General features: G+C 40.5%; 2 long non-coding RNA genes across 4 annotated transcripts in view; one reads left to right on the forward strand and one right to left on the reverse strand.

The window, feature by feature from the left end:
- Nucleotides 1-28000, reverse strand: part of LOC137675868 (uncharacterized) — a 71941-nt gene that overhangs the window by 16109 nt on the left and 27832 nt on the right. The window contains exons 2-3 of the long non-coding RNA XR_011050019.1: nucleotides 25149-25198; nucleotides 2485-3013 (exon numbers count right to left, since the gene is read on the reverse strand). This is a non-coding gene — a long non-coding RNA (uncharacterized lncRNA). The remainder of the gene's footprint in view (nucleotides 1-2484; nucleotides 3014-25148; nucleotides 25199-28000) is intronic.
- On the forward strand, nucleotides 99-27985 carry LOC137675855 (uncharacterized). 3 transcript variants are annotated; one of them, XR_011050017.1, is made up of 7 exons: nucleotides 99-383; nucleotides 3100-3219; nucleotides 6374-6461; nucleotides 9043-9113; nucleotides 11863-12088; nucleotides 12203-12284; nucleotides 27466-27985. It is a non-coding gene; the product is annotated as an uncharacterized lncRNA (long non-coding RNA). The 3 variants fall into 3 exon arrangements; XR_011050016.1 differs by lacking the exon at nucleotides 99-383 and adding an exon at nucleotides 1719-1815; XR_011050018.1 differs by lacking the exons at nucleotides 99-383; nucleotides 27466-27985 and adding exons at nucleotides 1719-1815; nucleotides 15345-15755.

Here is a 28000-nt window from a genome sequence, read left to right on the forward strand (position 1 = left end):
AGGGTATTTACTCGGTTTTGGGGTGTGTGGGAGGAGAGGAAAAACACCTACAAATAGCTGGCACGATTCAAATGGCCTCGGATTATGTTTTCTCCCCCCTCTAGTTCAGGAAGGAAACTCGCGTTTTAACGCTAAGGGGGGGGGAATAGCCCTGTGCAATACGCGATGAAGAGCACTTTGGTCCTTCGTTAATACCCAAAGGGACAGAGATGATAAATGTGATAGCATGTGGCAGCATAACCGTCACCCAGGTTTCTGCTAAAGGCGGCTCCGATATCGTGACACGGGAAATTAAGCGCTTAAATGGGAGGTGGAGAAAGCGCTTAAACGGAGAAGTTAATCTGCTAACATGGAAAAGAAACAAGCGAAGGAGAAAAGCTAAGGTTGTCCTCTTATTTGGGGGGGCGATGGGGGGGGGAGAGGGGAGGGGGAAGAGAAAGAGCGAAGGGGCATTAATCCGGGTTACGAAAACACGGGGAGAGACGAAGGAGGAGACGGGGGGGGGGGGGGGGGGGGAAGGAGGGGGAGCGAGAAGGGGAGATGTGCATGTAAGTGGGGAAGTCATCCCGGCTGCCGCTGCAGAGCTGGGAAGCGGGAGCGGCCGCGTCCCGAGCGCTGCCCCGAAATTTCCACGGCGGAGAGAGAGGCGGAGGAGAAGGCGGGAGGGAGGGATCCGCGGGGGGATGGGGGTGGTAAGGAGCGGGGGGGGGGCGGGGGGCGATCAGAGGAGAGCCTGTCATGTCATGTCACGGGAGAGCGGGGCGCACACCGGGGCCGCGGCGCGACCCTCCGCTCCGGCTGTCCCGCGCCTCCCGCCCGCCCCGAGCTCCCCCCGCCCGCCTCCGCGCCGCTCTCCCCCGGGGCGGGCCGTCGGGGGTGGGGAGCGGGGCTCCCGGGATCCCCTGCCTGGGCGAGATGCTGCCCGCCGCCACCGCCCCGGGGAAGCGGGGTTACCTGCCGGAGGAGGCAGCCGCTCCCGCCCGCTCCCACCCTCTGAGGCTGAGGGAAACGAGTGACAGATCCGCCCAGAAGCCAGCGGCGAGACCTGCCACCGCCTCCGGGAGCCTCCCGCCCGCTGCCCGCCGGGCTCCTGAGGCGACTTTTCCCGGCGGTGGGCAGCGATAGGGTACAGGTTGCCCCTGTTTCCCGAAGACGGGCTTCCCCCGCCCGCCCAGTTCCCTCTGCCCCAGCCGCGCCCGGTCCCTCTGGCTCTTACCGCCTATGCCGGTGGCGGCACCCGCTCCGAAGCACGGCGGTGGTAGCGGCGGCGAGGGGGAGAGGAAGGGGGGGGAGGGGAAGGCGGAGGGGGGGCGAGGTGACTTTTGGCGGCAGCCGGCGCGGCGGCGGGCGGCCCCGCGAGCCGCGGTTCCCCCGCGGCAGCGATGCGATCGGGCATCACTCGAAAATGGCGCCGAAAGAGCAGGGCTCTTCATTCAAATTCGTTAGAGCCAGCCCCGCTGCCCTGGGGCATGCCGGGAAGGGAGGGGGGCGCGCGCGGGGAGGGCGAGCGCCGCTCGGGCTGAGGCAGCGCTACGGACACGGCGCTCGCTGTCAATGCCGCCCCTCCCCCTCCCACCCCCCCCCGCTCTCAGACAGCGCGCGCTCCACGCCCTCCCCGCTAGCGCGCGCTCCCGCGCTACCAACCCAACCGCCACTGATGGGGAGGGGGGAGGAGGAGGAGGAGGAGGGGGGGGGGGGAGAGAGAAATGTCACCCGGAGTCCCGGCCCGGGGGGGAGAGGTGGCGCGTTAGAGATGTGTGTGTGGGGGAGAGAGAGGGGGAGCGAGACCGCCGCCGGCCCCGCGGACTTGACAAGGTAAAGGCGCCGGGAGCGGGGGGGCGCAGCGCGTTTTGGGAAGGTAGGGAGAGGCACCGGCGGGGGGGGGGGGTGCGCCGGAGGACCTGAGGAAAATAGGAAGAGCGCCTTACACACCCCCCCCACCGCCTCCGAGGACCCCCGCGGCTCCCGCAGCGCTCAGGTTGCAGCTCTGCCCCCGCCCCAGCCGCGCACCCCGCCGAAGCCGGAGGGTTTGAAGCGCTCGGCGCTTGCCCACCCCGCGGGCCCGATCCCGCCCTGGTAGCCGCCGCTCCCCCCTCCCCCTCCCGCCGCCTCACGCGCTCCGCCGCACCGGCTCCGCGGCAGCGGCCCGGCTCCCGCCCGCCGCGGCGGCAGCGGCCCGGCGACCCCCCACCCCCCCCCGCCCCAAAACCACCACCCCGCCCCCGCCCGGGCTTGCGAACTGCCTGTGGCGGAGCGAAGCTGAGCGGTGCTGTGTGGGCGCATCTCGGGGCAGATTGGGCCCGGGAGTGCCGTACACTGGTCATTTGAAAAAAAATAGCTCTCCGAGGAACTTGACGGAGCGAGGTTCAACTCGGAGAGCGCTCCCGCCTCGGCCGCTCGCAAATGCTCAGGGGAAAAACGTCAACTTTCATTTTCACGGCGCGCTCCCCCGCGCCCTGCCCCTCCGCCCTGATCGCAAGGTACCTGATGGCTGGGTCCGCGCTCCTCTCCCCGCTTCACAGACGGGGAAGCCGAGATGGAGGTTGCGAGCTGCGGAGCGGCAGGGAGGGAAGGCGGGCGGCAGTGCTGCCCGAACCTCTGCTCTGCACTTGACTTCTGACTGCTGAAGGGACCTTCCCTGTGAGCTCTGCTCGGGCCGTGCGGACCCCTGCCTTTGCAGAGAGACGCGGCGCATCGCTGCGAGCGGCTCCTCGGGATTTTTTACTTCTGTGTGGTGTGTTGGGGTTTTTTTTTAATGATACACTTTTAAAAGGGGAAAGGCAAGCAGCGAAAAGCAGAGGCCTCGGACCTGCAGGCTCTTGTTCCCATGACTTTGGGGAAGATTTTCAAAAGTACATAACGAGAGTTTGGGAGCTCTGTTCGCACTGACTTTCAGAATCTTCCCTTCACGTCTGCGAGCTAGTCCTCTTAAACTCAGCTGGGCTACTTGCAGACGAACGTTGGCAGGCTCGGGGCCTAATGCTTCTCATGATTCCACTGCTCCCTTCTAGAGCTGCATTGACAAAAATATAAGCAGAACAAGTTTTGAAGGGAGAGGTAATTTCTCTTTTTTTTTGTTGTTTTTTAAACAACTGACAGTTGAAAACAGCAAGCTTTTGGGCTCAAAAAGCTTAGACCATCGTGGCTGCGAAAACTACTCGTGCTCAGAAAATACGTAATTCTGGAGCTCCTTAGTGAAACAGTAGTGCGAGGCAACATGTAAGTAATCACATAGCTAATATTATGCATTTATATTATATTTTCCTCAAATTTGAAGTTTGGTGTTGCTAAAGAAAGATTCCTAATTTTTTAAAACAAGTTCTCAATGAAAATTAGCCAGATGAAAAAACTTAAGTTCGTAAAACCTTTCTGTTAAAAAGGAGGAAATACAAAGGATTTGCAGTGTATTTGCATTTTTGCTCATATTTTATTGAAATTACTGTGAGTGAAATTTTCAAAAAGTGTGCCTTTCAACTGAAAAGAATGACAGTATATATTTTCTAATTTTTTTTCTGAAGGTTATGTGCCTCTGAAAAGAAGACTTTGCAGTAGAAATAGCAAGGAAAACAGCAAAGAAAAATATAAAATTATGATGTTGCTCATAGCACTTGTCTGTACTTAGATTATGCATAGTTTTGCCCTAAAATAATTCTAGTTGTTATTTTTCACCCATTTTTCCAACCCTAATATAAGAATAAGATATAGAAGACAGTATGTCATTCTGTTTAACAGGACATGGTATTCTCTTATATGAATCATGCTATTGTCCTTTCAGGTGTCATTCCTAGGGTTTCATTAAGATTTTTAATGAAAGTGAAATTTTGACATCACAGAATATCTAATACTTGCTCTCAGATTCCATACTTAATGCACATAGGTCCTGATCCTGCACAGACTAAAATGTATGTTAATATGTGTAAGCACACTGAGTAGCTCTTTTCATTATTATGCTCTTGTATTTCAGACTTAAGAAGCTAATAGTGATATTACACAATCATTATTCTCAGTATTACTTAGGACTGCACGAAACATAAATCTAATGTAATAGTCTTGATTTACATCTTCCATTCATATCTCTTAAATAATGCGCAATTATAATAATTTAAGGATTAGAATGGGTAAATATTTAACCGAGTATCAGAACAAGTGAGAGAGGCAATTGTTGTAGTCTAAAAATCCATGTAATACGAGGTGGGTATTGCATTCTCTGTCTGTAGCATCTGGGAGAGGATCATCAGTTTGTTTCCTCAGTGACTAGTATAGCCAAAGAGTTCCAGTAGGGACACAGCTGAGGACAGAAGGGGGAGAAAGGGATTTGAGCCTCACCAAAACTGATGTCTATTCTTTAGATCAAATTTCCATTCCAAACAACTTGGACTCGTTGGAATGGTGGAAGTCTTATCTGGTGTGATAGCAAATATGAGGTTAAGCTGCAGTTTCTATAATGGACTCCCTTCGTCATACAGGAGTGCTCATTACAGTACTCATTACAGCACTACCTGAACACCTTCTAGTAGTGCCTGTCCTCTGTTATAGAATCTTCTCCTCAGAGAGTGTCATTACATTGTCAGAGAATCTCCTCATACAGTAATAAGTGACATAACCAGCATTTGTCATATTGTCTGTTCTCTTGTTGCCAGGGGAAGGAGCATGTGCAGTTGAACGTTTTCAGTTTATTTTATCTGTCTTTTCTTCCATATACCTGTTATGTATTTATGTTAGCGAGGCAAGGTCAAAGTAATGTGTTTTGTTCTTCAAGCAAAATGCAGTTAGGTTTCTGACGGCCCTTAGCTCCTAGGCACATTCATTCCATAGATTTGCACCAGCCCCAAGAAAGTTCTGTCTCTAGAAATGATAGCTTTTTCCCCCTTGTTGCACCAGTTCTCTTATGTCATAAGAGGGAAACTGTTGACAACTGGATCCCGTCTAGAGACCTAGTAGGCATTTCTTTAGGAATCCTGCACTTAGGCCCTGGAGGATCTTAAGACCCTGAATTTATAATTTAAAATCCTAGAAAAAATCAGCATAGAGTGGAAGAGAGGGACTTATAATAACCCACATTGCTGAGATATACTGAATTGCCTAGGTCCAGTACAGAGGTAGCAAAACCAAAGCAAGGTACTTATCTGCTAAAATGGCACAGAAGCTCATAGCTAGTCAGGGATGATTAGAAAGCTGGAGGCTGTCTTCTGACTCAGGCACACATTACTTTACAAATTACCTTGCTACGTGTTTCTAAGATTTATTTTACAGCTATGAGGATTAGAGGAATTTGTTGTAATGAAAACTGGCATTGTGTCATTACTGTGTAACTTTTTAGTTAGATTCTTTGGCTTGCCTGGGTACTTGCGTGTTATTCCATTACCTTCATCTGGTCCAGTTCCTTGGTAAGTTAGACCAGTTGGAGGGCACCAAGATACACCCACATATAGTAATTATAATAAACTTTTGAATAATTGCACATCTATCTATTACTTTGGTATTCTGTGTTTGTATGGCATATGGACATACAGCCAGTAGGAATTCCAAAATTTTTTCTATTTATTTTTCTAAGTTGAACCCTGCCTTGCCCCGATGGCCGCCCAGCCTTCTAGATCCCTGTTATAGATTCATCTAAACATCCCTGTAAATTTGACATCAGTTGAAGTTTAAAGTTTCAGTTTAATAGCGTCGTAACTGTAGTTGGACGTCCTCTTTCATGTATGAGTTTTTTACTTCCTTCTGTAGCCATTCAGTCTCTGATCTACCCTGACAAATACAGGATTTGGAATTCATTACTTTTGCAATTTCAGTCTGCTAGCAATGATAGAGGTTGTAATCTAGAAAGGACTGAAGTGGACAGCATTTATTATTGTACAGTGAAAACAGAGTTCTGAATTTGCCAGTATAGACCTGATCTAAGGATGTTTCTGTAGGCAGTAAAGACTGCAAGAAGTATGTGCTGGCTTAGGACTTGCATCTACTTTATTAGATTTCCTATAAACTTCCAGATGAAAAAACCACTAGCATTTCTTTTTTACTGTACACTACCTCCTGATTTTTCAGTAGCCAACTTTCAACTTAATTTTTTTTCAGCCTCTAAAATGCTCAACGTAGCGTAAAGACTAATGGCATAGTCGAAAGGTTGGATTTACTGTATTTCTTTCAGATCTTATAATATTGACTCTAACGTAGCTATAGGCTTGACTCATAATAATGAACCTATCCCTGAGGATTTAAAAAAAGATTTGTTATTACACTTAGGTCCTGTGGTAAAGTTTTGCTAAAATGGCCTCACTGTAACTTCTAAATGTTTTAATATTTTTGTGGATTTAATGATTGTGAAAAGTGCTGGCTTGGTATCTGTGAAAACTGAAGCCCATTCTTTATTCAGGTATTAATTACAGCAGAGCAGTTGCCAAGTGATCTTCTCCACAGCACCCATGAACTTCAGCCTTGAACTGACGAGGACACATCAAATGGTGAGAAAATAGTGTGGTTGTCGTGACTATTAAGTTATTGAGAGGATGCGCTATTATTTTTTTCTTTCTAGCATTGATTCCGTTATTTAATAGGTATTGGAAGTTAGTTTTTTGTAGGGTAATTGCTGGGACCATAACCTAATTTCTCCCCCTCCTCCAGTATTTCAGCTGTTAATTTCTTAAGCTTTGCTATCTTCTTATCTGTCCTTGACTTTTCAAAAATAATTGTTAGTGATACATTGAATTCATTAGCTAATTTCTTTATTACTTGCTTTAGCCTTAGTCCTGTGCATGTGCTTAACTCTGTGCACGAGTAGTTTTATCAGTAGCACTGCTTAGAGGAGTGAAGTTCAGATATGTGGAATTGTTTGAAAGATTGAAGCTTAAACATTGCAGATACGTATGCCTGCATTTAAATGAAATGCTACTGAAATGAATGTAGGAGTGACGGATCTGGAAGTGCTTTAGCTAGTACTAATTTGTTTGCTTTTGTGCTGTTCAATTTATTTCTTTTAAGACAGCTTGATGCAAGTTGTTCATTTGCTTCTCTAGTTTCCCAATTTCTGTGAAATTTTGAAATCTGAGCTTCAAAACATTTTTAAAATTGTAGTAATACTCATAATTCTCCTAAGAAGAACAAAACATTATTTTATTTAACCATTTTATGAAAATGTGACTGACTCTCCAGAGGAACTAATTCTATCTCTAACTCACTGCCTTAATCAGGTCTTTAATCTTAGAGTTGTGCCCTACCTTCATTAAGTAATAATTCTTATATGTATGGATCTATTAAGCATACGTCTTAAAAACAGGGAGTTTCGTTTTTTCAGCTATAGATAAAAGATGGAATATTGGTAGCAGGGGGTTGTGTGTGTAAGAAAATAGTTGTTGGGTGTTGATATTGGCTTCCTTGTCATTTAGATAGGTGACAGCTTAAAATAATGGTGCACAGAATGATCCATAGTTTAGGAGACAGATCAAAATGATCAGAAGTTCACAGGATGCTGAGAGATGCCCCAGACCTTTTTTGGTATCTCAAAAAGTGGCTCAATTTCTGTTTTCCTTTAGTAACTGTATTGTTACCTATTGTTACCCTACTGGCGGCTTATGATTTCCACATTTTCTCCTGTCTCTATGGTTGTTACCATAATACGGAATACGGGATATTAAACCTCTCCCAGGTATTTACCAAATTGGGTTTGGAAGTGCAAGTGTGTTTAAATAGGCAGGAGAGATGGTGAGCCCTTTATACCAGTAACTGGACTACACCCTGTGTTAAGAATTACTTTAGTGCTGTTATCAACCACTGAACTAATTTAACCTTTGCAAGGGTTATTTATCACTTCGTGTATTAAAAATAAGATTTAGTACTTAAGCCAGAAAGAAGCAGTAGTTTTCAGGGAGAGTGCATTGAGATATAACCCAGAGGTCATTTATTTTTAATACAGGTTCAACAGCCTGTTTCTTTTTTCTTAGCCACTTTATTTTTAGTTTTCTTTTTAAGACCTGATTCTTGAATTAACTTTAAGCACTTAATTATTTACATTCTGCTTCATCAAACAATTAATCTTGTACTTAAGTCACAATACTAGCATGAGTTTGAACCCACGTTAGTCCCTTGCGCCTTGTACTTGACTTTGCCTATCTGATAACCAATAGGCTGGATCCAGCCTAGCACCAAAGCGTGAGTCTGCATGTTAGCAGGGTAAGGAGCTGGGGCTCAAGATTTGAATGCGTGCTTGATACTACAGACATAGTGAATGATTACAAGATGATTTCAATTTATTTTCAAATTTAAGCACTTCTTTAGTTGTTTAGTTGAGCAGAGTTTAGATACTCCATATGCTTAAAATTAAACGGTTCAAGTTAAGTGGCTTAAAGTTTTCCTAAAGCATTTTTGGAATTGATGTAATTCTTTTACTTCAATAGACGAAGAGATAGGCCAATCTCGAGCAGTTTTGAAAAGCCCGTTCCCAATGGATTGCTAAGAAGATAATTTTGTTTCTTTTATTCCATCCCCTTTTTGGTTAAATCACTGGCAGTTCCCTGACTCTTCTTACACCCATTGTTTCCTGCTAACCTTTCCTCTAATGTCCAGTTTTCTATTAACTTTTCCACACTGACTATTCTTTGTCTCTCTTCTTTTTACTGGAGTTTTGGAGAGGTCATTATACTTTTTCAGTTTCTTTCCTTCTTTCATCAGTTCCTGGAATCCAGCAACAAATATAACCCTCTGATTTCAACTATACCATTTTGTTGAGAAACACACAAGTCAAAATTTAGTGCTAGATCAATAGAAAGGGTAAGCAGAGCACTGTGGATGCCATTTATAAAAAAGGGAACTGGGACTTGTGTAATATTAAAAATTATTCCCTAAATTCGGATATCAGGATCTAGATCCAGGCCGTAGGATCAGGATTTTAAGGTGATTCTTTAAAAATCACTATGCTTATTCTAAGAAAAAAAAAAAAACACCAACCAGAAACCCCACAAAATAAAAGTCCAGGTATACTGAATAGATCCATTAGACTTAATGACACCATTCTTTTATTGAGCTATATGTCACTGAACTTGTCTTAAGCTTTAGGAGAAACAGCATGGAATTGGAAGAGCAGCAGGGATCTCCATGAAGGGCAGTCAACTACAGTCTCAGTAAGTTCAAAAAATATATATAAAATTTTATTTCTGTTAAATTTTCACCTTTATGAGGCAACATATATTTAGGGCCCTGTTCACAGTGGCAAAACAAAGCCAGTTTTATTGAAACAGTCTCTACATTCTCTGGATTCATTTATGCTATCACCACGTAAAAATCTGTGTTCTGTTATAGGTGAGTTTGTGGTGTAACTCCTGAATGAAAACAATAAGCGACATAAAATTCACTAGTTATTTTCACAGTGATTATGCTACAGTGTTTTCATGCCCAGTTTCTGAACAAAATAAGATATATAGGATTGTGTTGTCTCCTAATAACTTTTGAATCCACCGCTTAATTTCAGCTGCATTTGATATAGAGATAGAGGTCACAAAGTCAAGTTTCTACAATTTGAGTGAAACTTAGCATCTGGGAGTAGAGAAAGGACTCAAACAGGGCCCCCCGGGGTAGAAAAAGCTGCAGCATGGTCTCAGAAATTTTCTGTTCTGTTTAACCTGTTGACTTGCCAGTCAGCATGCTTGGTTGGTCTGCCAGTCAATGCATGTGTAGCTCAGACCTAGCCACAGTGTGAGCTGTCTCTTGTACTCCTAGAAGTCAGAAGCTGGTGTTTTCTGCAGGAATTTAGGGAAATCTGTTTAGAAGGGAATGGGAACCCAGCCAGGGTAGTGTCAGCCTGGGATTACTGCACAAGTGTGTTGGTGGCACGTACAAGCATGCTGATAGGTAACTAGACTTCGTTACTTCTGCTAGTCATAAAAAAACCCTTGTTTTTACTAGGGCCTTCTAGTCTCACAAACCACTTGTGAATCATTCCATTTTATGGTAGTTTCTATACCTGGATTAGATGCATGTTTTTCCTGTCCATGTCAGAGAAGGAAACTGTTGAGATAGCTTCAGTATTTCATTTCTTTGATTGTTTGGATGCCAGCTCTGAGCTATTCCTTTGGCTGTCAAAATTGTAAAACTGTGTTTTCAGCTCTCCCCAGAAACTGACTGTAATTTAGACTGCAGCTATATGTCCCTGACCCATCCCACAACGTACACTCTTGGAGCAGTGCAGGAAACATGCATTGTATTCCAATTAACTTCCTTTGTGAAGAAAGATGTGGAGCTAGGCACAGGGACAGAAAACAATATTAGGATCTGGCTGCATCAAGTTACCACATTGCATTGCAACTTGGGAAATGCTAAATCTGTAGCTGCATGATTATGGGCACCATGATTGTCCTGAAAGGTATGGTCTGTCCATTCTTCTCGGTCAGTGAGAAATGGGCAGATTATACTTACTAGAGGTACTGGTTCACTGACTTTGCAGGCTCAGGTAGGCAGCACTAACTTGGCAGATGTCTGATACTTTTAAATTTTCTGTGTATTGTTAGACATGGATCAACATATCTTAAAATAATTTTTGAACAGAACTTAGCACTGTTCTTTAGAAACAGTTGAATTTCTCAGAATAACAGAAGCCTAAGAGCCATGCATATGAAAGAAAATTTAAAAGTAGTAACATGAGTAGAAACACTTCCAATTCAATATTGTAAGACAACTGCCTTGAAATTTGTCATAAAGTCTGAAATGTGTGTTTTAAATTTTTTTGTTTGTCCTCCTGCCCATTTGAAAACCATCAACCTGGCAGCAAGGAATGAAAAACTGTGATACTCTTCTCCATTTTCTGCTTATTTTCATGCCCGTTGTTTCATGAAATCAGAGCCAGTTAGAGAACAAATGGTCATGGAAAGAAAAAAGTCTGCATTCCATTTATATGGAACTTTTCGTTCTTCTGTTAGATTCTCAAATCCTTTCATTTGGTCGTAGCTTTTTTAAGAAAAATACCATTGTTTCCCTAATGCTGTCTGTGTTAAATGAATGAAGAAATGTCTTCTGCACGTTTCTAGGATCTAGTGGTTCTTCTTATAACCTTTGTCACCGATATTCTTGCATAGTGTCACCAGTTAAATATTATTCCACGGAACCTATCGCTAACCTGTTTTTAAATGGTTTATAATGTATAAAACCATTGTAACTTACAATATTTTCATTTTAAAGGTCAACATAGATGTGTTTTTAATAAGAACAGTAAGGTCAAATTATGAATGTTAAGTTTTGTGTGAACAGCAAAGTGGTGGTATATTCTTGTTTAACATTATGTTGTGTACTTTCTGTGTTTTAAATGGTGTTCACTAAGAGCTTAAGCTTAGCAAATAATTACTTATAGTTGATTTTTATAAGGGTTTTTTATTTTAAAAAGCTGACCCTTTTTAGTCTAAAAATGACTAATACTAAACTACCTTTTATCATGTATTTTTGAAGACCTTGGATGCTGCTATATGCGGTCAGATACTTTCACGATCATGAAGGCCTCAATAAATTTACAAGCGTATGCTGTGTCTCCAAAATGGGTGTTGTGGGACAGATTTTAAGAAGGCTTGAGCACTAAAAAGTGATTTGCATTATAGACCAAAGAAACTAGTATAATTAATTTCTAGAAAATAATAATTAAAAATTTATATTTCAAATACATATCAGTAAAAGCTCCCATAATGTGCTGTCACTACATGTAAAATCCATAAACAATTTTAAGCCAACATTCTTTAAAGAAGGAGCTAAAAATTCCTATAAATAATATGCAACTTAAAGATGTATGGGACTCCTTTATTATGTCCTAAGTGCTGTAATAAAACAGGCTATCAGTAGGTTTTGCTGCATGTTACTAATTTTATTTTTTTTATCCTGATATTTTTGCAGGTCTGTGGAGGAATAGGTCCTGTTCTCGCTGTTGTTACTCCCACATAGGCGGACTCTGTAACTGATTATGCGTGGGTAGGGCCCTATTGAAATTAAGGAGATTCTGCAATAGTGCAGGGTTCTATTTGTGAAAGTCTGTTGCAAGATCAGGACCCTACTGTGACTCCTTACTGTGAATTCTGTCAGTGTATCATTGATTGTGCTGGAACCTGCCTTTTGGGATAATGTAAGTCCTGCTTTTCCCCCAGATGTACTTTAGACATGAAATAATCATAAAACATTTCTAATTAGAAAATTAATATCATTTACATGCATTCTTTTAATTATGTTTTTTTGGCAGTACCAAATAATATATTCCTCAAAACTTCTTAATGGCACTGAGGCTTTGTGGATAGTTGGTCACATGATGAGAAAATTCAGCTGTAAGTACATTGAAATGATTGAATTTTTCAATAGTTAGTCTTTACTGATGTTGACAAACTAATAATGATAAAAAGGTGAATCAAGAGGTTTGACTTATGTCAATTGACTTCAGTTCTTTTTATAAAATATATACAATATATCCATTAAGGATTTCATTATTCTTGGGTAATTCGCCATGTGAACCTGGAGTCCTCCCGTACTGCTATTAGGTAGAGAGTTTTAATTTGTTTGTTTTCTTTATTTTCAGAATAGTGTGTCTCTGACTTGCTCTGTATTTTCATCCATAAACTTTTTGAAATTTATAGATCTTCAAAAATTGTTTATACCACCAATATTTGTTTAGATACTGCAAACAGATTTACTAACATAATTGTCTTGCTGAGTTGAACATTGAAATGTTAATAAATATAAACTTATACTTGTGTCAATGTAACTTGGTTAAATTAAACTGAACTGAGCTGGCATTATGAGTGAATTTGATCATGCATACTGATTAACTATAGTCTTAGGCAGGAGCTACATATTTTATTGCACCTAAGTACTTTATGCTTAATCAAGAATAGTTACCCATATCATATGTCAGTGGATTCACCCAAAATAACTATAAATATCTATGCTTGGGTTAAGGAGGAAGTTCTTTTCCTGTAGCTATGGGTACTGTCATTGCTATGACTCCTATTTTTATATCCAAATGAGCAAAAACTACATGTAGGTGTTTTCCCTGTATCACAAAAGGGGTATTATAAACTCCATGCCCTTTTTTATGATGCCGTATTTCCTTTCTGGTATTCAAATACAAGAATGTTTTCAATGGTGTCTTAGTATCTGAAAAATGGAAGAACTGGAAATGTTATTGAATTTGTAAATAATTATTAAGGGGCTGTAAAGGTCTAGAGGAGTTGCATGTAAGGACAATTAGAGATTCTTTCCCATGGAGCAAGGACACAGATAATAATTGGTGAGTAAAGATTAAGGAGGACAGGATTATTTTTTTTGCTTGGCACAAGAGCACCATGAAACGAAAGTAATTTGAAGAAAGAGCAAGACCAAAGAAGAAATCATAAACTCAGATCAAAAGCAGACTAGAGAGTCCAGTTTAATAAAAAAACAACAAAAAAAAACCAAACCAAAACAAAACCAAAAAGCAAAAAATGGATGGCAAAAATACGCCTGAAAGGAGAACTAAGCTACAATTAGAGAACTTAGAACTTACTAAGCTAAGATACAATTAGTGCTAAGCAGAAGCCATAATTTCTTGTTCGAACACAGAACTTAATGATTTTGAAATGTATATCTTCAACAGAGCTCAAAACACAATTTCATTGTGTTCGTTACAAGATGGAAATTTTCAAAGTTCTAGTTTAAAAACCTAACAGTGATTATTTTGCGATTTTGCAATATAAAATGAAATTGAGATTTTTCAATATGAAATTAAATCAAGATTTGAGAACATTGGATGTTTCATTTTGCATAAAAAAATCTCGATGAGCATATTTTGTTTTTAAAATGTTTAGACCTAATGGTTTACCGTTTTCACCTTTTAATACTGTTGGCCATATTTATTCTTACTTGCACTAAGTTGGGTAAAAGAAAGAAAAGGAGATGGAGATCAGGTGGTTGCAAAAAAAAACCCAGACATGGCCCTCAAGCTGTGCCTGCCCCGAACCAGATCAAAAGGAGTGCCTCAGAATAGATCTAGTTTCAGAGGAGAAAAGGGAGGAAAGTGGCATCCTAGCGAGTGGGGTATGAGGAATGCCCTGGATGTTTCATATGTATCCAATTTTTTCTCTCATCACCACTGAGAGGCAGATCACCTAGGTGTGACTGCTGCTGCCTCCTGAGATGGCAACTTCCCAGTACTTTGAGGGACATGATAACGTCGGGGCACAGCTCTGTTCTGCCTGTGGTAGTGCTGCTACAAATATTATTTGGAAGAAAAGGAACTCTGAATTGTCTTTTGCTGTAATCTCACTGCTGCTAACCGCCATTGTTGAGCACCTGATCTCATTGTTTCTTTGAGTTAACCCATGCTGTGATGCCGTAAATGACTGAAACTAGGAGAACAGCAAGAAAGTAGTTATCAAGAGAAGGAGCTGATGTTGTGGAATGTAGAGAGTGGGCATTTGCTACACAGCTACACATTGTGTGGGCTTGGGAATACTTCAAGAGCTGGAAATACCAAACTACAGCAACAGAGAGTAAGTTTCCTTTAATGGCAAACCGAGGTGATAGCCCTGGTTCTGTGCTCTAAGAAGGAAGACCAAAGGAACATCCTGAACATTCAGCGTGTTGTTGTAACTTTAAGTTGTGAGATCTTTTCTCTGCTGCTGTTTGCACTTGGCTTGTATCATGACTGTTCTGTCTTCAAACTGGATGTACCATGTTTTTGTTTACATTGAATGAGGCACCGATCATATTATACCATCACAAACATTGTTTTTGTTCAACCCTTGAAAGTCGAAACATGGTAGCATAGGTAGCTGTAATAAGTTAGTAATAAATGTGACATGAAAGAATTTTCTCATTTCACAGTATTTATAGGAAAAACAATGTTTTGTGTGTTTCATATGCCTCCTCCCATCTTCTTTTCCACTCCTAAGCAGATCTAATGCATGAAAATTTTCTTCAGTAATGCCCTCAGTTCTTTATATCCAGTTACAACTATTGGTCTTTTGTTAGTAATTTTTTTCATATTTAGGATGAAGCCCTCACAAAACCTCTCTGCATCCTCTATGAATGACACCATCATGCTGTCGTTTGTTTTAAGTTACCAAATCTAGGCTAAATCTTGAGTTTTGGGAATCTTTTTCCAACCCTTTAAGGATGGTATTTCTTCTCTGTCAGACAATTATGTTTTGCATCCAGGTTATCCATGGATCACGTCTTTATTAGAAAATCTTTTTCTTTTGCCTTGACAAATGCAGTCTTGCCATTCTTATTATCTAGTCAAAGTGCTACTCTACGGTAAATATCAGTTTCCAAACTTGCTCCTTTGGTATTTTCAAATTCTTCCTTCAGTTTAAAGCAATAAAGATAAGTTATCTGTCTTTATTTTCAAGGCCTATCAAGACTCCTTCTACCTTATACCTCTCCTTCAGTATCAAGAGGTTGACTCTGGTTTTGATGAACATATGATGCCAGCTTCCATCATTTGGTCGTTAAATTTTCAGACCACACTGGATATATTCTTCTCATCTGCCTCTCTTGTACTGGTTGACTTCTTCATAAACAGAACTGTTCATTATCTTCCTTTAAATATCTTCTTAAAAGTTTTATGTACTGTGACGCTTAAAACAATCCAACTAGACAACAGTTATATTGCAGGTATATTAATGCCAGCGCTTATCACGGTAGTACTGTGTCATTGCATTTGTACTCTGCCATCTTTTTTTCTGTTGTCTCTTTATGTAGAGTTCAAGCACATCTACTTTTTGTTGTGTGTTTATTCATGCCCCAGCATAATGAGAAGTGGTCCAGGATGAGACCTCCCAAGATTTATGGTAATACAAATAAATAATAATGAATACCCACTGGATACTGCAGTGTAGCTGTTGGATACTGCAGTGTAGCTGTTGGATTCTTCTGTGCCTACTGTCACATCTTACACAGAATCACAGAATCACAGAATGTTAGGGACTGGAAGGGACCTCGAAAGATCATCTAGTCCAATCCCCCTGCCGGAGCAGGATTACCTAGACCATATCACACAGGAACGCGTCCAGGCAGGTTTTGAATGTCTCCAGAGAAGGAGACTCCACAACCTCTCTGGGCAGCCTGTTCCAGTGTTCAGTTACCCTCACCGTAAAGAAGTTTTTCCTCATATTTAAGTGGAACCTCCTGTGTTCCAGCTTGCACCCATTGCCCCTTGTCCTGTCAATGGATGTCACTGAGAAGAGCCTGGCTCCATCCTCATGACACTTGCCCTTTCCATATTTATAAACATTAATGAGGTCACCCCTCAGTCTCCTCTTCTCTAAGCTAAAGAGACCCAACTCCCTCAGCCTCTCCTCATAAGGGAGATGTTCCACCCCCTTAATCATCTTCATGGCTCTGCGCTGGACTCTCTCTAGCAGTTCCCTGTCTTTCTTGAACTGAGGGGCCCAGAACTGGACACAATATTCCAGATGCGGCCTCACCAGGGCAGAGCAGAGTGGGAGAAGAACCTCTCTTGACCTGCTAACCACACCCCTTCTAATCCACCCCAGGATGCCATTGGCCTTCTTGGACACCAGGGCACACTGCTGGGCTCATGGTCATCCTGCTGTCCACTAGGACCCCCAGGTCCCTTTCCCCTATGCTGCTCTCCAACAGGTCTGCCCCCAACTTGTACTGGTACATGGGGTTGTTCTTGCCCAGATGCAGGACTCTACACTTGCCCTTGTTATATTTCATTAAATTTCTCCCCGCCCAACTCTCCAGCCTGTCTAGGTCTCTCTGAATGGCTGCGCAGCCTTACTTAATGCAGAAAGAAGATCTTACTTAATGCAGAAAGAAGATGCTCCAACTAGAGGGCTCACAAACGGGAAGGAAGAAGTGAGCTGCAGCCAACAGATAAAATGCTAGCCCCGGAGGCCTTGTCAAATGTAAAATCCAAGTCAATAGCTACTGGCATTGTGTCCTGAAAGCATCCCTCTCTTCTCTTGTCCACAGCAGTAAGAACAGACTCTCCCTTCTCATAGAAGGAAGTAAATGCAAATATTACAAAGTTCTGCAGTGTGCGCAAAAGGTTAAAGGACTTCTTATGCTTCCATAGCATCCTTCTGATCCTTAGTGCGTTCCCTTCCTGACACAGCATCTCTTGGTACAGAAATTTTGAATAACCACAAGCAGTTTTTCCAACCGTACTGTTGGTCAGTCCTTTTTCAAATGCCATCTGATCTCTGTTGAGAAGGAACCTACACTAGTTTTGATGTGGTATCTTGGTCCATTGCTATCTCGTAGTGCGCTGTTTCCATTGTGCCTTGAAGGTAATGATTCTTCAGAAGAGTGGTAAGCAAGAATTCCCCAGGTATGTCACCCTCTTTCTGGAAGTGGGTCTGCATGCATCCCTTTTCTTTCTTTCAAAGGCACACTGAAATGTCAGTGTTATACAGATACAATAGAATGTTTAGTGCCTAGCAGGTACAGAGATGGTAGATTGGACTATGCAGACAAATGGCACTGTATATACCAAAGAAAATATAGTCAAATAAGTTAAGTTTATCAGAATAAACCACAAAACATAATTACAAATGGTTCTATATCTGAACAGGAGAAGTCTAGCAAGAGCTCTGGACTAGTTGATAGGATGGAGACAGTGACTGTGAAATACTGTGGGAGACTGGAGAGGCTATAAAACCTGAAAGCTTGATCATAACAAGAGTTCTCAGTTATCTATACATAGACTGGATAAACTTAACATTTGGCCATCATGCACAGGCTGTATTTTTAGGTATCATCAAGAACTACCTTTTGAGCAAACCAGCTAGAGAATCCAGAAGAGGGGGGACAGCCCTTGGTTTAGTCTAGATTAGCACACAAGAAGTGACTATAGAAGAGCCATTCAGTAGCGATATCTCGTATCATACTCAAGTTTCTCATAGTCCAGTATTGTTTAAAAAAGAATTGCATACAAATGAAGATACAGTTTAAATAAATATTAAAAGAGACACGAGGACTTTGCTTTCTGATTCTAACCCAGTTGAATAAGAATTGTCCAACACAACTGAACAGAAAAGGAAGCTACTAGAAATAAATAAAAGTTTTTCAAAAAGTGAAATCCAAGCAAGCGAAGCAGAAAAGAGCACAATTCTGGCAAGTTAAATGTAGACCTATTATAAGGCAGAACAAAAAGATTTTGAAACGCAACAGGCTAAAATCCTAAAAGGCAAAATCCATTTTTTTTAAGTGTAAATTTTGCTAGTAGGGAGGTGAGTTCAACAGATAGTTGTGGATAAAGAGAATATTTAAAGACAAAGCCATCGCAGAAAGAAATAAATGAACTCTTTGCATTGGCAAGGTTTATTACAGGGAGATTAGGGACATCCCCACGTAAAAGTTGTTCTTTATAGGGAATATTTCAGATTTGAAATATCGATAAAAGATTTTTTAGCAAATTGATTGAATAAACATTAACCAGTTGCCAGATAGCATGTTGTTCATTCAGTAGTCCTAGAGAAATTCAGAAATGAAATTGGTGAGCCATGAACTGTGTTGTATAATCTATCACTTAAATTAGCCTTGATAACAGAGCAATGGAAAGTAACAAATGTGACACTAGTTTTACAAAGGGCTCTAGGGATCATCATGGACTATTGGACTAATAAGGCTGACTACCATGACAGACAAAATGCCAGTAAATGTGATAAAGAATATAATTAATAGGAACATGGATAGGTGTAATAGGCAGACATCATCTTGGCTTTTGTACAAGGTAGTTTTGTCTTAGAGCTTTGCTTGTTATTTGAAGGAGTCAACAGATACACAGGAAAGGGAGACCCTAAAGTTTTAAGAAAGCTCTATAACCAAAGACTGTTAACAAAATGAAGTATTGTGTTACTTAAAATTCTTTGTGGGTTAGTAAAGGGTTACAAGATAAGGAACAGTATAGCAACTAATGGGCAGTTTCAACAATGCCACCTCACAAAGATTTGTACTGGCAGCTTTACTGGTCCACCTGTTCCTAAATGGTCTGGAGAAGGGCAGTGATAAAGATTGCAGATGGTAAAAGAAAAATATTCAGTTGGAGTCAGACCTAATGTTGACCCTGAAGAGTTGCAGAAGGATTTCACAGCAGGACCTGTGGTGATTCAGGAGCCATGACTGTCACAGAGGCCAGATATTGTTGACCCTGCTGTTTGGCCGTATCTATCAGCAGAGAGAGGCAGTGGCTGTTGGATTACAGCAGCCATCACCCCGTAAACTATGAGCTCAGCAGGCTGTGACCAGTCCTGCCACTCAGGAAGGCAGGGACTTGTAGCTGTTCTTTCTAACCACAGCAGGGGCTGCAAGTTGAAGAGAAGATTCTTCCTCCCTATTTCTCAGAGTTTCAGAGCCCTGATGAGCTTAAAGTATAGGTTGTGATCCTGGAGTTCCTGCCTGTCACAGGGGTGGAATATCACCATTAAAGTGTTAGGTACTATCTTGCTGCTGTGAGAAGCCAGGGCTCTCAAGCCATCTTGCTGGTGTTTGCATGGATTTTTAGCAGCTCCTGCTAATTTCCTAGAATAATTCGGGATGGAGCTGATGCTAGCAAAAAGTGGCAAAATGGTATTTGAAACAGTGTAGTGGCACTGGCATGCTGGTCAATTTTGAGCATTGATGAGAACTGTATGTGATATAGAAAAGGACGACTAAGAGGTATGGCATAGCTCTTCTGCAGGGACAGTAAATGGATCAGGATTCCTCAGTTTGGAAGAATGTTGACTGAGGAGTAGGTAATGTGAGAAAGGTCTCTCAAACCATGAATACATGGAAGTGTTTAATAGGGGACTATAACTCCCTGTTTCTTATAATAGAAGAACAAGGGGCCTTTGGTCACTGTTTTGTTTAATTTAGATGATCTTTAAAATGGCAAAAGGCTGCTTAGCACCAGTTTTATCTGCCATAGTTTTGTGGATACATCTTTTCAAGTGTACAAATCCCAGCTCTTTACTGGTCTTGAAAACTCCACTTGTCCTGAACCAGCTGTGGCCAAAATCCAACTAGTGCCAGAATTACAGCTTTTCTGTAAATAAGTTTGTAGTCCTCATTGATTGATGATAAATTTAAAAACATGAATCAAATGTAAACTGGCCCTGTTTTCCTAAATCTGCAGATATTTTTTATCCTTCTCTTCTGTTTGTTCCTTTAACTGGCAGTAGCAATGTTATGGATGGGCAGATCAGTTTTACTTCTGTTGTTTACAAACCTGTGGGCAATGGAGAATGCCAGTTTGCTGCTACCTCAGAAAGCTAAAGGCAGTAGCAGGCCCTAAAATTAAACCCAGGGGAAATCAGATGAAGCAGCAGAAATGTTTCACACATCAACCAGAAGGTCTGGAGGGAGGGATGGAGTAGAAGACATCATTGTACCTTTGAACAGCTGGAATGGTTTCCAAGCTGTGGTCCAAAAAACCCCTGGTGGACTACAAGGCTATGGTAAGTTGAACAGCTGTTTGGCTAAACCATAGTTAACAGTGTTTTAAATAGTGTTTCCAATTAAAAGTTTGATCAGATGGGTGTGTGGTGGTTTTTGAAAAAAGTTAACGGATGATAACGATCTGTTGTTCCAAAAATATGGGAACCACTGTTCTGGAGTGTATGAAACGGTAGAGAGCACTCCCTACTTTCTCAGCTTTGGCTAGGTTGCATGCCTCTCCACCAGAAGCAACAGCGAGAGGTTCCCAGAAAGGAGCCAGGAAGAGCAGTCTGGTAGCATTAGACTTTCTGTCCCCCCACACCCTCCCCAGTAACAGAATTGTGGAGTTCTTAATCATTGTGTTGCCCTTGAGTATCACTAAAAGTCTTCACTACCCCTATATATATTTTCATATATATATATTCATATATACTCATGAGCAGTAGATTTGATTTTCTGAGAAGCAAGTATAATTTTTCAAGTCTTGGGCCCCCATCAGACAAAGATTAAACTTGTCAGCTCCACTAGATTAAAATATGTATCTGTCTTTGAATTAATACCTGGTTTCTCATTGCCAGAAAACAGAATTTCAATTTTTTCTATTCTGTCATTATAACAGACGTAAACTTTCCTTACAAGTGTTAACATGTCTTATTACAATATCTGTTTATTACTTTTAATAAAATCCCAATTCTATTTGACCAACTTCTTTTAACTTATGTCAGCTCCCTGAATGGTAGTTTTTACATTGTAAAAATCATCTTTGTCCTCATATCAGGTCTGTTATTACTTTTTTTTTTTCCTACTGAAAATTTTCGAGAATCATAAAGTATTTGTATTATCAGTGCTTTTAGTTGCCCTTGACGTAGGTTACTTCCCATTGTCCTGAGTACCATACAAGCACATCCATAGGTAATTTATAGAGATGTCTTTTCCAACATACTGCACATCTTTATGTTAGGAATTATGGTGATGTCGAATCTGAGAAATGCCAAATTACAAGCCTTATTCAAGTGGTACAAATACGTTCATCCTGAAGAAATCAGTTGTCTAATCTAAAGTTACTGTAGTGTATTTTATGAAATGTAAACAAAAGACTGGAAACAAACATTATTGGCAATAGTGTTTTAAAAGGAACTAAAGAAACTTGACAGGCAAGCATGCTCTGTGTAACCTTTGTTCCATATTTCTTACTTGTGTGTTTTGATACATATAGGGAAAATGAGGGGGTTGTGCATGTTTTTATATTATCTTGCTAAATACCTGTTGCTAACTTATACAATTCTGAAGTTATCTTTGCTCAGTTTAAGCTATTAGCTGAATATGAGATTGAGGGGAATCTTTGCCTTGTATCAGAAAGGAACATGTAAGGGAGGAGAGAGTGACTTCTGCTGTAGTGTGGAAAAAGGTTATTTCCTGGTGTCATCTGTGAGTGACAGGAGAGAGGGATTCATGAGTCTAGGCAAGGCGTATGGGTACAGAAGCAGTGATGGGGTGTATGGGTAAGACTGGGGATGAGTGTATGTGAATGAAGAATTTGGAATAGGGATCGGAACAAGGTTTCTGTAAGAGTTGGAGAGATCACAGTTGGATAAATATATTGGGGTCAGTTGGAAGTCACTTTATCACAGAACGTGGCTACAGCTCTCTATCTGAATCTAGATCACTCCATGCTTGCCCTAGCTACGCCCTTCCCTGTGTCTTCTGGAACCCCAGCTTCTTCTCCAGTTCCTGCACATGACCCTTTTAAGTGGAAAACCTACTTTCCTACATACTTCAGGAACAGTTACACCCAAAGGTACAAATGGTCCCACAAATCCCTCCTATCTATAGCTTCTCTTCTGTCTCACTACACTTTCTTCTGCCTCCTGGGGTTCTGTGCTGCAGGTGCAGACAGGCAAATGAATCATAGAATATAATCATAGAATCATTTAGGTTGGAAAAGACCCTTAAGATCATCAAATCCAACCATTAAGCTAACACTGCCAAGTCCACCCCTAAACCACGTCCCTAAGCACCATATCTACACGTCTTTTAAATACCTCCAGGGATGATGACTCCACCACTTCCCTGGGCAGCCTGTTCCAGTGCTTGACAACCCTTTTGGTGAAGAAATTTTTCCTGATATCCAATCTAAACCTCCCCTGGTGCAACTTGAGGCTCTTTCCTCTTGTCCTGTCATTTGTTACTTGGGCAAAGAGACCGACACGTGCCTCGCTACAACCTCCTTCCAGGTACTTGTATACAGCAATAAGGTCTCCCCTCAGCCTCCTTTTCTCCAGGCTAAACAGACCCAGTTCCCTCAGCCGCTCCTCATAAGACTTGTGCTCTAGACCCTTCACCAGCTTCGTTGCCCTTCTTTGGACTCATTCCAGCACCTGAATGTCTTTTTTGTAGTGAGGGGCCCAAAACTGAGGTGTGGCCTCACCAGTGCCAAGTACAAAGGGACTCAAATGACATGCTGTGGAAGTGCTGGGTGCGAAATACCACTTTCCAACGCACAATTTGCATCTTCTCCAAGTGGGACATGTCCCATCATTTGAAATCTGCTGATCATAGATTAATTCCTTTGTTCTTTTTCCCCTCTTCATGTAGTACTCATTAGAATGTGATTTTTTTTTCCCACATGATGAATTATTATTTTTTAGATAGTGTTTTTCTTACTAAACAGCAGAAAAAAATCTCAGATTGCTAAAGCCTGGTCCCTTTGATTTGCATTTTTCTGTGATCTATGACCTTCCTAAAAATAAATAAATTAATTAATCCAGCAGATCATTGCACCAACTGGTGCTAAGTTGAAGCTTACTGACAGGATGGTTGCTCTTCTTAATTATTTTGCAAATCCCTTAAAAGTTGTTCAAAAAGACTAAAGAATCTGTAGAAAGATAGAAAGCCGGTGTCTTAGGGCATCCCCCTAAATGCAAGGGTTTTTTTAAATGCAGGGGTTTTCTTTGGCACAGATCTTTTCATAAATCTTAAACTTTTATTTAAAAGTTTTCCTTCTTAATATATGATTGCATACTTATGTCTATGACTAAACTAGCCAGAAGCATAGTTTCTGTAAAAGTTTCAAATTCAATAATTAATTAATAAGCCTTTCGGCACCTGAGAATACGAATAGGTTAGGTAGCAAGATCACCGCAACAATAATAAAATAAAGCAGACTCTATTTTTTTGTTAGAGTGTGCATTTTAATGGAAAACCGTTTTGGTGTTTCTTTCTTGGGCAGATTTTTATACTGGATATAGAGATCACTCTCTTAGTCAGTCAATGGTGGTCCCTAAAAATTGGCTCTACTCTTCTTGCTTGTCATATGTCATTTTATCTTTAAAGCCTGCAGGAGTTCATGATTACTGAGAGGTAACACCTTGAAGCTTTGGCACTGTCCTCTACAAAGTAACTTATACTGAGCTGACTTTCTGTTATCATGTCAGTGAAACATCAAATGTTGATACTATGTGTGAAACAACAGTTAATATAATGGCTATTAAGTTGCTTGAAAAAAATCTTGTAAAGATGGATTTTGTGTTTAGAAGAGCCGGCATCTAAAAATGTATTTCATGGATACAGGTAATAAATGTTGTTAATGAATTGCTGCGGGAGAAAAAAATATTTACATTTGTGTACAATATGCTAGTCTTAACTAGCTATTTTTATCTCCCTCTAAATATCTTCTCATAAGCTGGTTATAAAGTATTTAAAGACATGAATCATTTCATTTGTTGAAGCATTCAGTGAATCATTTAAAATGGGTACTAAAGGAGAAAAGTAGACGTGCACTTCTCATAACAGCTAAGCATAAAAATAAGGTATCAGACATAATAATATGGTTCCATATCATTAAAAATCGTTGTTATGTTTTGCTGTATAAGCAGAGCTCTTCACAGAATGGTGATCTCATTCTAAGATTACAGTTATCTAAATAGATTTGCATTTCTAAACTTTGTTCTGGTGATTTTATATCTTTGTTGGAAATGAGAGAACTCAAACACTTAAATTTTAAGTCATTGATCTTCAGCCATGCTAAAAGCTTTCAGGACTTGGTATTTCAACCCAGGACTGGATCCACAGCCCTTTTAAATTTTGGAATTTCAGAAATTGTGCAGGTGAGTAGGGAAAAACAAATGTGAAAGGAAGAAACTGAAATGGAGAGGACGAAAGTATTTTCCTTTACAGAGGGAAAGGAAAGATGAAAAACAATGTAATGAGCACAGGAGAAATAATAGGGTGAAAAGGGAGGAGTCAGGTAAGTATTTACACTGAGGTTTTGTATTTAGTGCTCAGACATGTTATGCTTTATGCTTGCATGGAAAACAGATTGAGACTTTAGCTTTCTGACTAACTGCTGTGCTGAGCTGTACTTTAGTCTATGTGCGTTTTTGCTTTAGCACAGTTGCTTCTAAGGAAGGCTTTAAATTGACTTTCAGACCCAACCTGAATCACAAAATGCATTATCCTACTAGAAAATTGTGACTGCCCCATGTTCTGTCTTCCTAAGTTAGCTCTTTGAAACAACACTATTAGACATCAAAAAATCAAAGCCAGTTTTTTATATATATTTCTGTTGTTAATTCTAGTCATTAGCATTTGGGGCAGGGCACAGGCAGGCAATAACACTTAAGAGTGGCAAAATTTGTTTGCAAAACCTAATTGTATTAATGCTGAAACTGAAAAATCGAAACTGCTAATTAATCATTACTCAACAGGACTAGGCAAAGTCAATTAATTCATAACCAAATGTAGCTGTAGAACAATGGATTACTTACATTTGCTTTCATTACAGGTTAGACATCAGTGTGTGGATTTCATCCATAAGCTGTAATAAAATAAAAGAAATTAGGAAACTGGCAAAAAAAGTTTAATTCCTTAATTTGTTCATTTATGTGCTAAATTACTGCATGATTCCCATGAGTATATATGGTATTAGAGCAGAGGAAATGTTTAAGGAAATGATGTACTTTTTACACTGAGCAATTAACTAATATTTAATATAGTGACTGTAACTGGTCTTCATGGATTACCATGCTAAAAACTTGTTTATTTTTAAATACAGAGATGCAGAGCTCCCGTTTTGTTATATTCACTTGGTGGTATGCATAAAACACCTTAACTGTCCACCTGAGCAACACTTTAGTGTAACTGAGCCCTGAGCTGATGGACAGTGGAGTAGCATCTGCTCTAAAACTGCCCCATTGCTGACAGGGGACAGAAAGAGTGAAAATGGGTATAGCAAGGAGAGGCCTTATGGTGCCAATTCACAAATAATTTTTGAGTGGTAACATCTACTTTTTGGAAGGTAGTGTATTAATTTCTGCTGATAGAGAGAGAGAGGTCTGCATAAGAATTACGGTATAAATTGCTGTGCGAGAGGCTTCCCTTTCCTGCGCAGTGTCTGCATCACTGGGCAGCAGTTTTTAAGAGCACCCAGTGAAGGTATGAATATTGAAAAACTGACATAGCTGTACTCTTTATGTTCATTCTAAAAGGAAAATGAAATTAAATGCAGATACAATTTTAGAAGTTCTAAATAAGAGACTTCATGCTGTGTTTTATAATTAGCGCTTACTGTTAGTTGTTTTGCTTTAGTGTTACACTGTTTTGTCTTACACGACTGTAGAATTGTTTAGATCATATAAATTCTTCAGTGCAAAATCACATTTCAGGTGGACCATATTTAGATTTTAAAGATGTCTTTTTGATTGCATTGTAACTGACAACTCTGTGTTGTCCTCAGGTAATAGGCAGTATCAGGATGATTGTATTCTGAAATAGTCATTAATGGAAGACTATTGTATGCGTAGGTCTCCAATGAGGTGTGAATTGCACTGTCCCAGGATTATGTCTCTCAGACTTTCTGTACTAGCGATAAAGTGCAGATTGCGAACTGTCCCTTTGGTGTATATTCCAGCCCCCAGATCAGTGCCCAGGAGGAAAGCTCCCTTTTCCATTCTCTTCTCTGGTTATTTATGGTTTGGTACTGCAGTTCTGTAAGAGCAGAGCCTTGTTTTTGCATCTGGGCTGGCAAGCTGGTGAAGGTGATATAAGAAGGTTGTCCCCATAGACCTGCTCCACACTGAAGCTTGCTACACAGACACTGGGCTATACACCGCATTTAAAACCAGCCCTTCACCCATGACTCTTGTATTTAATCACAGTTCATTTAAAATAACCATTATCATGTAAGTATACATGACCATGACATAGGATTTCAGCATTTTTTCACAACAGTATTTACTTTATTTAGTAACAAATTACTGAAATATCAGCAGTGCCATTTTAAGTATCAGTTAAATGTGATATTTCCTGAATCAGGTCTTAATGTTGGGAATATAGAATCCCAGTGATGTCAAACTTTGATTTTTACATACAGCAGATAAACTTCAAGCCCCAGTAGTACATAATTAGTCCTAATAGAAAAGCAAACTTTCTTTTATTTGGGTCAGACTTCATTTTTGTGCTCAATGTAGTAAACACAAGTAATGTTCAGTAATAAAAAAATATTATGCAGCACAAACCTATTACATGTCCTGGGCAGATCAAAGTCATTAGTAAATTTTCTTTGTTCAGAGTAAAGGAAGTTGAAAACATGCTGTTTCTCATATTATTTTAATGCAAATATAGTTGTCCATAAGTATTCAACTTAAAGATATGCAGCTAGGTTCATAAATACCTAGTGAGCTTCACAAAATCAATTACATTTCAAATATGTGATTCAGAGTCTAACCTTAGGATGGGATGAATCGCCCTCTGGAGGTGCCCGTTTCAGTCTACTGACTTCACAGGAATCCTGCTTTGAACTGACTAGCTCAAACTAAAAGTTAAGTGAGTGGCCTGTCACCTTAAGAGAGGAATAACTGAGCATTTCATACCATACTAGGTCTTTTCTGTAGACCTCTCTCTTTTTAATAATGGCTGCCTTATTCCTCACCTTTTCTGTCAGCGTTCTTATTGTACTGTTTCTAAAATGAATAAGCACAATGTTACTGTTGCTATTTCCTGTGTATTTGTTTTTTCCTGTCCTTTTTGATCTTCTTATCTTATCTTTCCCTGTTTTTTTTTTTTCTGTTTCCTGACCCTTTTTAGCTTTCTGAAGGTTTTCACTCGCTACTTCTCTGACCATTCTACCTTCCATGTTGGGAGTATTGTCCTAACTTCTGATGTGGAAGATTGCTGACCCTTTCCTTTGCTGCTGATACCAGTGTTTTCTGTGAGAGATAGTACTGTAGTGAAGACATAGAAAAAGAAGAATATGGTGCTCATGAATTTTTTGTGGTTTTGACTAGTCAAGAAGTATTGTTCTCCTGCCTTCATATAAAATGTGCTGGTTTTCTAATGTGCATGTAATTTAAAGATGTTTGTAGAAATGTAAAATCAAATGTGAAGAATATAAAATCCATATTAAAGACATTCAAATTTAATAAAATATAGCATCAGTCTTTATTTTAAAAACTGAGTCCTATATGGCTCACTTACAAAAAGTGGGGTAGATTTAAAAAGTTGTGTACTGGTAAAGTCTAACTTATTAAAAGGTGAAATTATTTTCTTTCTCCCTGTGGTAATATTTTCTTGATTTATACCTATTAAAGACCTCTCCTTCTCTTGAGTTCTCTGTCTTCTC

This window comes from Nyctibius grandis, chromosome 2 (genome assembly GCF_013368605.1).
Source record: "Nyctibius grandis isolate bNycGra1 chromosome 2, bNycGra1.pri, whole genome shotgun sequence".
NCBI classification, from domain to species: domain Eukaryota; kingdom Metazoa; phylum Chordata; class Aves; order Nyctibiiformes; family Nyctibiidae; genus Nyctibius; species Nyctibius grandis.